This window comes from Tupaia chinensis, unplaced genomic scaffold, assembly GCF_000334495.1.
Source record: "Tupaia chinensis unplaced genomic scaffold, TupChi_1.0 Scaffold146445_1, whole genome shotgun sequence".
Classification (NCBI taxonomy): domain Eukaryota; kingdom Metazoa; phylum Chordata; class Mammalia; order Scandentia; family Tupaiidae; genus Tupaia; species Tupaia belangeri.
The window spans coordinates 2,200,168-2,209,698 of NW_006206301.1; the positions used below are offsets into that span (position 1 = coordinate 2,200,168).

The window sequence follows — 9,531 nt, forward strand, 5'->3', positions numbered from 1 at the left end:
ATATATATATATATATATATGTATATATATATATATATATATTCCATACATTCTCTCAAGCAGATCACAACCTCAACACAATTTCAAATACACAGAACCTGCATTTCCAGCTAGGCCTCCATCTTCAATTCCAGAACCACAGGTTCGATACCTGTCAACTGAACCTTGCATTGCATAAATCTACAACTTGTCATCTTCTCCTGCAAACTGCTTCAGCCTCTGTCTTCAATATCATCACCAAAGGCATCTCTGTCTATTCAATCACTGATTCGAAAACATGGCAGTTGTCCTTAAGGTCACCCTTCCCACTTAGCTTCTCTCTTTCTCCTAATGTCCCCACTCTCGGAAGTCTGAGTCCAGACCTTAAGTCTGTACTACAATCCAATAGCTTTTTTCCCCATGGTTCCTCTTTTCTGTCTTCTACCCACTTCGTACAATACACTCAGAGCGATTATTCTAAAAGGACAATCTCAATTGTAAAGTCGAGACCAAATACGGCCCACGAGACCTTCCTAAAGTGGCTCCCGTCTCTGCTCTCCCTCTCTAGCCTCATCCACCACGCTCAGTGTGCACCAGTCACATCAAATGACCAGCCGTTCCAAAACCATGCTGCCTCCTTCAGCATCTTCCTTGCTCCGTATTCCCTGTTCCCTTTGCACAGGATGCTTCTCTCTGCCCACTCCTGCCCTCAGCCGCCTAGGACCCTCCTACTAGCTCTCCCAGACTCAGACCCTCCCATCCTAAGGGAAAGTCATCCCTTAGAGTCAGGCACCCCTGACAGAAACCAGCTTCTTAATGCACTGATTGTAACTGCTGCTCAACCCTATCTTCTCTCGTGAGGCCTTCTCTTTTTAAAATTGTTACTTATTTCCTCCATGAGGGAGGAGAAGAGAGAGAGAGGGACAGCACCTTCCACATGGTCCTAGCACTGCATTCCACCCTTAGCTTCAGCCAGCCCCAGATGATGGTACAGATGGTGTGAGCCTGACATACTCTGCGAGGTCTCTGGACTTGAACCAGGAACCTTCCCATGTGGGATTGTGTCACAGAGCATCACATCTTACCACTGGGCCACCATGTGAGACTGATGGACAGAGAGAAGGATTTTCTTATGTATGAGGTCTCATTGTCTGACAACACACCTGGTGTGGCAGCACTATGTATTTGGTGAATGTATAAATGAATAAGTATCACCCCAACTAAATTTGACTCAAACACAGCCAAGCTGCTAGTGATTGACTATGTGTGAAGGACAGTGTCACAGCTCACCTGAGAAAGTGTCAGGGGAAAATAATGCCACTCTGGTAGCCATTCCTTACCCCTGAAGACAGAGGGCGTGGTACTCTCGCATAGGGCTATGCTAGAGACTCACTTTTTAAAATAAGAAAATCATTGTGATTTTATTGCCCGTGACTTAACATTTGCTGCTTCGACGTTAAAGTCTCCTGATAGTTTCAGCATGTTCAGCCACAAATGGGGATGATGGAGGAATGGGAAGAGTAGGGGTGGAGAGCCAGAGGGCGTGGAAGCCACAGCAACAGTGAGGACAGAGTCACAAATACAGTGAGACCAGATGCCCGAGGACTTATGTGATCACCCCTCATTTGTCAGAGAACAGATTCACATCTAAGCTTCCACATAGGACCCTAGGGCTCTCTGGAGATGACAGTAAGACTGATTTAGTCACATCTTTTGATACTTTCAGAAAATCAAGGGAAGCTGATTGCTTGCAAGTGAATATGGGATCTAGGACGGAGGGACGCTGGGACCCAGAGACCCAGGGACCGAGTCAGCTGAGGACATGTCAACTTGGAGAGGGAAGTACAAAGCTTCTGGTGACCAACTGAAGAGATTTTTTTTTCGCTTGCCTGCTCCATAAGATTATAGGGTTTAAGGAGCTCAGTACTTTAAGGAAAGGCCCTCGTCAGCCCCAAATTTCCCTGTGTTCTGCATTAAACAGTCAACATTCAGCAAACCAATTTTTTATAAGTTTTTAATCACTCCTTAGTGATTGAAAATCATGTAGTCCTATAACATCAGCAATGGGAGTGAATGAGACATCAACATATGCAAACTATTACAATAATAGTCATTTCCTTACCATTCTAACTCGAGAAGATGGGAAGGACTTCTTGAAGAAATGGCTCCAATGTAAGATCAAGAAAAATAAAGGAGGTAGTGCTCGGGGTTCAGGGATCCGGATATATTACAAGATGGTTTGAAACTCTTTCTACTCTACGTTTGGACTGGGGTTAGAAGGGCTACAACGCAGACAAGGAAGATTCGATGCAATGTTCTTATTCTGTAATGACACACTTGACATTACTTGGGAGACATTTCCTTTAAAAGTCACAGTCTCAGGGCCAGCAGATGGCACAGGGGTTATGTCACTGGACTCGTACATAGCCGACTGTAGTTTGATTCCCAATCCTGGTGCCTTGAAAATCACATTGGGGAGACCAGCAGTTGGCGTAATGGCTATGTCGCAGTACTCCCATGTAGTCGACCGCGGTTCGAGTCCCGGACCTGGTGGCTTAAACTAACGCTGAGTGCGTGTGTGTGCATGCCCAAAATCCCAAGAGGAGAATGGAGGAGAAAGGATTAGGTGTGGCCATCCCTCCTGGGGGGTGATTTCTCACTTTCTGTCTCTCTTTCTGTCTTTCTGCCCTATAGCAAAATCCTCTCAAAAAAAAAAAAAGAGAGAGAGAGAGAGAGAGAGAGAAAATCACATTGAGTGCCCAGGACCCTAGGAGGAGAATGGAGGAGAAGGGACTGCAGTGTGGCCATCTCCCAAAGGGGTGATTTCTCACTTTACCTCTCACTGTCTCTGTCTCTCTGTCTCTTCAGCAAGTGCCTGTGCCCTATGGCAAAAACCTCTTTTTTAAAAAAAAAGGTCATAGTCTCTGTGAATGACAGATGACACTGTTGTAGCAATCTACTCCTAGGACAAAACATTGTTGAGACTTTTCCAGATTTCAGTAAACTATTTTTTGTAAATCATCTGATACAATCTCAGGTCTCTTTCATGAGAATGACGAAAGTGTCTGACCTCAAACACAGATAAAGATAACATGACTTTCCACTGCGTTCCACTATCAGTTGAGGGCTGGATGTTTCCTATTTCGTAAAGTGAACATGTGGGGGGTTTTTTGTTTGTTTTTGAGCTCATTGCATAAACTAAGCTCAGGCTCTTTTTCCACCAAGGCATGGAGATGCTTCTATACATTCAAATCCAGCCTCTGGTCACGGGCAAGAATATGAGCACACACCTTCCTAACAGGCCTCGCCGGCAGACCAAGGTGGGTAGCATTCTCTAGAAACGCATAATAAAGCATATCTATGTAATATAGTTCAACTATCAGGAAGGCTGAAAAATCAGAGACAGCAGAATGCTCATTAAGGAGCTCTGGCCTCATTAGACAGCTCTGGGCTCCACTCTTTACTCTGAAACTCACCCGTGTGACTTTGGACAACTGCCTGATGTTCTAAGCAGTTTCCTCTTTGGCAGAAGAGGATAATAAGGTAACTTCCACCCAAGATCCCTGTCAGAATTGGTAGAAATACTGTATGTTGGGTCCATCCCACAGCCTAGCAGTGAATGAAGCCAGATCCCATATGGCCAGCCATGGTTAGAGTCACAGTCTTGTCCTTGGTGGCTTGAAAAACATGTTAAGCACATGTACATGTATGCATGCCCCATATCCCAATACAGGATGGGGAGGGAGAGAAAAAGAGACTGCAGAGCAACCCATTGGTTGGTATTTTCTCCCCACCTCCGTCTTTCTCTGGTTAAGTACACATACCCTCTGGCAATTACAAAAGGGAAAGAAATGTTGTATGTAAAGTTCTTAGTGTGGCAGTCAGCACACAGTAGATGCTCCCTTTAGCTACTCATTTTAACTCTTATTCAGAAGGAACAACTAGTAAAGACTAAAAATGAGGTCAGATAAATCATGCTCAGAGCTGTCTTTCCCTCAGACCCACCTGGCCTTGAAGCCCTGTTTCTGCCCTATTGCACAGAACTGCTTGCTTGTAAAACCAGAAACTTGTATAAGCCCCCAGCATACCTCTCACAATGCATGAGGCAAGAACTCACAAAATATCAGCTTCTGGGGAAGCAGGTGGTATGGAGGTTAAGATGCTGGATCTCACATGGCTGTATGTGCAATTGAGTCCTGGATTAGCAGCTTGAAAAATCACACTGGGCACGTGTACATGCCCAAAATCCTGAGAGGAGACTGGAGGAGAAGGGATTGTGTTATGGCCAACCCCCTGGGAGTGGTGGGGGTGGTGAGTTCTCTTTCTTTCTCTCTTTCTCATCTCTGGCAAACACACATGTCTATAGCAAAATCAAAGAGAAAAAAAAAACCAGCTTCCAACTCTCAAAAAAACTTAAAATAGTAAGTAGGAGCAGAGACAGTAAATGAGACAGTAAATAATCTTCATTCACTTATGTCCACATTAAAATTATTTTGCATTTTTGTACATGTATCTTTTGACAGCAAAAGAAAGCTGGCTGTCAGAAGAAAGTAAATTTGAATATTTATAAGTGGTCACAGATAAGCCTGAAATAGATTATAGAGACAGGAAATACAACCATTATATATAAATGCTGAAGAATTAATAGTACATCAAGGACCTTATAAAAGTTATCAGGGGGTTGGGACCAGCAGTTAGCGTAATGGCTATGTCGCTGGATTCCCACGTAGTCGACCGCGGTTCGCGTCCTGGACCTGGTGGCTTAAAACTCACGCCGGGCGCGTGTGCGTGCGTGCCCAAGATCCCGAGAGGAGAATGGAGGAGAAGGGATTGCGGCGTGGCCATCCCCCCTGGGGGATGATTTCTCACTTTCTGTCTCTCTGTCTCTCCCTGTCTGTCTGGCGAGCGCACACGCCCTATAGCAAAAACCTCTAAAAAAGAAAAGAAAAGAAAAGAAAAGAAAAAAGTTATCAGAGGTGGGCCACCTGGTGACATGGTGGTTAAGACAGTTGGTTTCCACATGGCTAACTGCATGCGTGGTTGAGTCCCAGATCAGCAGTTGGAAAAACACACCTGGAGTGTATGCATGCATGCCCAAAGTCCCAACAGGAGAATGGAGGAAAAGGGACTGCAAGGTGACCATCCACAGCGGAAGGGGGTGCTTTCTCATTTTCCTTCTCCGCCTCTCTGTCTCTCCAGTGAGTACATGATGTGCTCTGTGGCGAATTAAGACAAAGTATCAGGGGAGGCTTTCACTGGAGGAAAACCCATAGCAGAGGAACATTTGAAAGGTAACTATTGATTAAGCAAAGAGGAATGCCTGTTCTCTGAAAGGAGGGCAACCAGTGCTCTTTTCGGCACACTGTAAATCTGGCACTGTGTCCCCAGGCACACTGAAGCAGCTTAGTGGAAGCTCAGTCCTGGGAAGCTTTACAATTCAGTCTTTTCAAAAAATGTATACATGGGCATGGACATGCACATGTGTGTGAGTGAGAGAGCGAGGGGAGCAGCGAGGGGAGCACCCTCCACAGCGTCGGGCCCTGTCACAATCCTCCTCCTCCAGTCCTCCAGTCCATCAGATCCTGAGCACTCACGTGTGCCCAGCCTGTTTCAGGCTGACCAGGCCAGGGATTCAAACCGTGGTCACCATGTGGGATCCAGTTTTTCTTGAGCAGTGCATTATTGTTGTACCATGGATCTGACCTAACTGGGAAGTTCTGATTTAAAAAAAGAAAAATAGCCTACTTTGATGATCTGTTTTGATGTACCTCTCAGATATAGAAGATATTAGCTAAGAGGCTTAATTAAAGAACAAATCAGTCTGTGTGCAGTGTTTGGTGCCTATGTGGTTTATAAAGCAATTATAATTTAATATCTAGAAAAACATATTTTCCAAGGGCCAGAAGATTCTCTAGTATCTGGATGATAACCCATGAAAGACACAAAAAAAACCAAGGCCTCTCCACCACACCAGCCTCGGAACGCAGGTGAGATGTTCAATAGACTCAGAGACTTTTAACAAAGTACTGCTCACGAGGCCCGGCACTGCTCTCCAGGACAATGGTCCTAGGGCCTAAAGGAAGTGTGCTTATTTAATGTGGAAGATAAATTATTTCAATTTCTGAACATACACACAGTATGAGGCAAGGTTCAAGGCCTCTCTCTGTACACAGGGGGAATCTGTTTCAGGCTGACCAGGCCAGGGATTCAAACCGTGGTCACCATGTGGGATCCAGTTTTTCTTGAGCAGTGCATTATTGTTGTACCATGGATCTGACCTAACTGGGAAGTTCTGATTTAAAAAAAGAAAAATAGCCTACTTTGATGATCTGTTTTGATGTACCTCTCAGATATAGAAGATATTAGCTAAGAGGCTTAATTAAAGAACAAATCAGTCTGTGTGCAGTGTTTGGTGCCTATGTGGTTTATAAAGCAATTATAATTTAATATCTAGAAAAACATATTTTCCAAGGGCCAGAAGATTCTCTAGTATCTGGATGATAACCCATGAAAGACACAAAAAAAACCAAGGCCTCTCCACCACACCAGCCTCGGAACGCAGGTGAGATGTTCAATAGACTCAGAGACTTTTAACAAAGTACTGCTCACGAGGCCCGGCACTGCTCTCCAGGACAATGGTCCTAGGGCCTAAAGGAAGTGTGCTTATTTAATGTGGAAGATAAATTATTTCAATTTCTGAACATACACACAGTATGAGGCAAGGTTCAAGGCCTCTCTCTGTACACAGGGGGAATTCTCCAGCTGCAACTGAATCTGTGTCAGGGCCGACACTCTTTGTGGACTGATGACTCCTGGTGGCTTATGTGATTGTGTGGCTGGCTGCGGCCACATGGGCGAGCAGGAAATAAGACGGAGAGCACCCACCACCAGTGTGAACGGTGACACCATACCAATTTTTCCTTTTCAACATTCTGGATATATGAGTGAAAAGCAACAGAACGCACTGCAAATGAAAGAAACCCCATCTCACCTACTGACACCTCTACCACACCCTCGGAGGTATGTAACCAAGGGGCAAGTTATTTAATAATCATGATGATGATAAAATAGCTCCCAGCCATGGAGAAGCAGGTTCTGGGTGTTGTTAATCATTCTGCATCTTTTCATCCTTAAGCTTAAATTTCCTCATCTGCAAATTGAAGATAATAATGCATCTGTTTCATTTGCAAGTTGAGGCAACACAGAAAGAACACGGTTTCACAAACAGACAGGGGTTTACAGCCCAGCTCCAGTTTCTACTGCTTGATTATTATTTTTTTTTTCTCATCTCCAAAGTGGGGATGAAGCAACCTACCTCAAAGGGGCTGCAGTGAGGAGCTGATGGAGACAGTGAGTCAAACACCAGCTGGTGTGTGCACTGCTAGGAGGTGTCAATAAGCGTTGATACCCTCTCTCCTATTACGTGAGCTGCTTCTGTTAACCCATCAGCAGCCAGCCAATGTCCATGGTACCGGAAGAGGCTTTTCTTTCCATAATATCGATCATTTTACCCAGAGCGAGCTTACTATGCCAGGCACTGGCTCAACAGCTCCACAGTCATGAACTCACTCATTCCATCTTCACTGCAATCCAGTGAGGCAGGGAGTGCTATTATCCCCATTGTACACGAGAAGACGCGAAGTACAGAGCATAGGTAACTTGGCCAGATTCCAACAGATGGTACCAGAGCCAGCAGCCTGGCCTCATCCTCTGTCCTCCTAACCGTGGTACCACACTGTCCTTGGGGTTAACCTGTTGGAGAGCCCATGCTTGGATGTGATCTTTTTTAGAGATAAGCCCTGGGTACTCTCACGAACTACAATGTATTGACTTGACTAAGTTTTCAACTTTTAAAATAGCATTTTATGCATTTTCTTAGAATTCTTTTTTAAGAACTGTTTTAAATACGGTGCCTATAACTAGTTCATCTTCTTCTGTATGCTGAAACACCATAAATAAATGTACTTCTCTCTCTAAAGATTACCTTACCTTAATGCACACTCCTGAGTTTTGGTATAAGCAATTATTTCAGGCCCCAATTTATATACGTACATAAAGTCAGGACGGTCAAAGTGATCCGTTTTGTTAACCTAATAACTTCGGTACCAAATCCTGCAAATGTTTCCCTTTTCGCTTGCAGTCACTATGTAACAGCCACACTGCAGAACTACATGGTATTTCAAAGTATTCCTTTTCCAAATTTAATCAGCTCAAGTATTAAACATCAATAATAATCATCTATCGCTCTGCTTAAAAGGAATCTCTAGGGGAGAGTCAAGGAAAAAAGGTTAAAGATTTCTCTTCTTCAAACACTGCAGCTATCAATAAATCATGCTCTTTGTTTATTAAGATAATTAAGCCCATCAGTGCACTTAACTTTCGGGCTCAACAATTGTCTGGCACGAACAATTTCCACTTTCTCTAAAACAAAGGGGATGTGTTCAAAGGGGGTCCTCTCCATGCCCTCTGCACAATGCATGCTATTTTAAAACATGATTTATGTGCCTAATTCCTGGAGCCGCCTTGAAAAATATACTGGGCTCTTTCTCCCATGCTCCCCATTAGGAAAAGACACTCCAATGTGAAGCGTGCACTCTGTTTCAGACTGCAGGCCGCTATATCATGTCAGCATTTTCATTAAATACTGTTCGGGCTGGACTTCAAACAAATGAAATGAAGAGCCACAGCTGCAGCCACTGCAGACAAAGTTATCCAGCCGCGAGGCTTATGTAAGAGGTGCAGGACGACCAGGGGAAACCCAAGTGTCATCCAATTGTCATCTGACAATACTATTTCTTTGAGAGTTGCCCACATTCTTTAAGTGGCAGAAATCATTTGCCCTGCGTGTTTTTCTCATTTCATTTGCCATACATCACACAACCCTGCGTTGACATAGACGTGTTTTTATGTCCCTCCCCCCCTTCCTGCCCCCCCAAAACTGGGCTCCAGTTAGGGAAACTTGGGCAACTTCTGCCTAGGGGAAGAGTGAAGTGGGATGCGCAGGAATCCTGCGGGTCTAAGAATAGCTTCGCTCCGGTCAGAAGATCCAGCGCAGTGCTGGTCATCCAGTCACTCCCTGGAGGACTCCGGATAGAGATGACAGACCCAGCGGATGGCTCTTCCTCTGCCTCCTCCGCCTCACCACTCTCGCCACCGCAGACAGTGAAGGAGCTCGCAGGGTATAAGCTGCTGCAGGCGAGATGCCCTCCGGAGCACCTGTCCTCTCCAACTGGCACATTCGTCAGGCTGAAGCCAGCCAGCCCTGGACTCCAGCCTCTCCCCGCGTGCCATGTCGCCTTCTTTGCACCCTGAACTCCCTCTCTAAGCTGGAACCCTGCCGACGAGAGGTGCCATCCCCTGGCTTCCCACGACATGAAGGTAATAAAAACGAACCTCTCTTTCCCACGGCTCCCTCCAACTTCAGAAACTAGCGTCAACTTACTGGGACTCCGGAGGCAGGGAGTCTTCTCGGGGATGGCGCTCCAAGGCAGCGTCTGCAAACTCCGGCTGCGCCTACTCCGGCTGGCCCCGGTCTGCCCCGCGGCGGGGCAT

The 9,531-nt window shown here is 45.4% G+C and overlaps 1 protein-coding gene across 3 annotated transcripts in view; it reads right to left on the reverse strand.

Moving 5' to 3' along the window:
* The window catches only part of PAG1 (phosphoprotein membrane anchor with glycosphingolipid microdomains 1), a 167,495-nt gene extending 157,969 nt beyond the window's left edge, over positions 1 to 9,526 (reverse strand). Inside the window, exon 1 of one of the 3 annotated variants that reach the window (XM_006168928.3) lies at positions 9,422 to 9,526. The gene's annotated coding sequence lies outside the window, so the exon portion shown is untranslated. Of the gene's footprint in view, positions 1 to 9,372 lie in introns of all 3 variants that reach the window. The other 2 variants (XM_006168929.3, XM_014584337.2) reach the window with 2 other exon arrangements.
* Between the last annotated feature and the right edge of the window lie 5 nt (positions 9,527 to 9,531).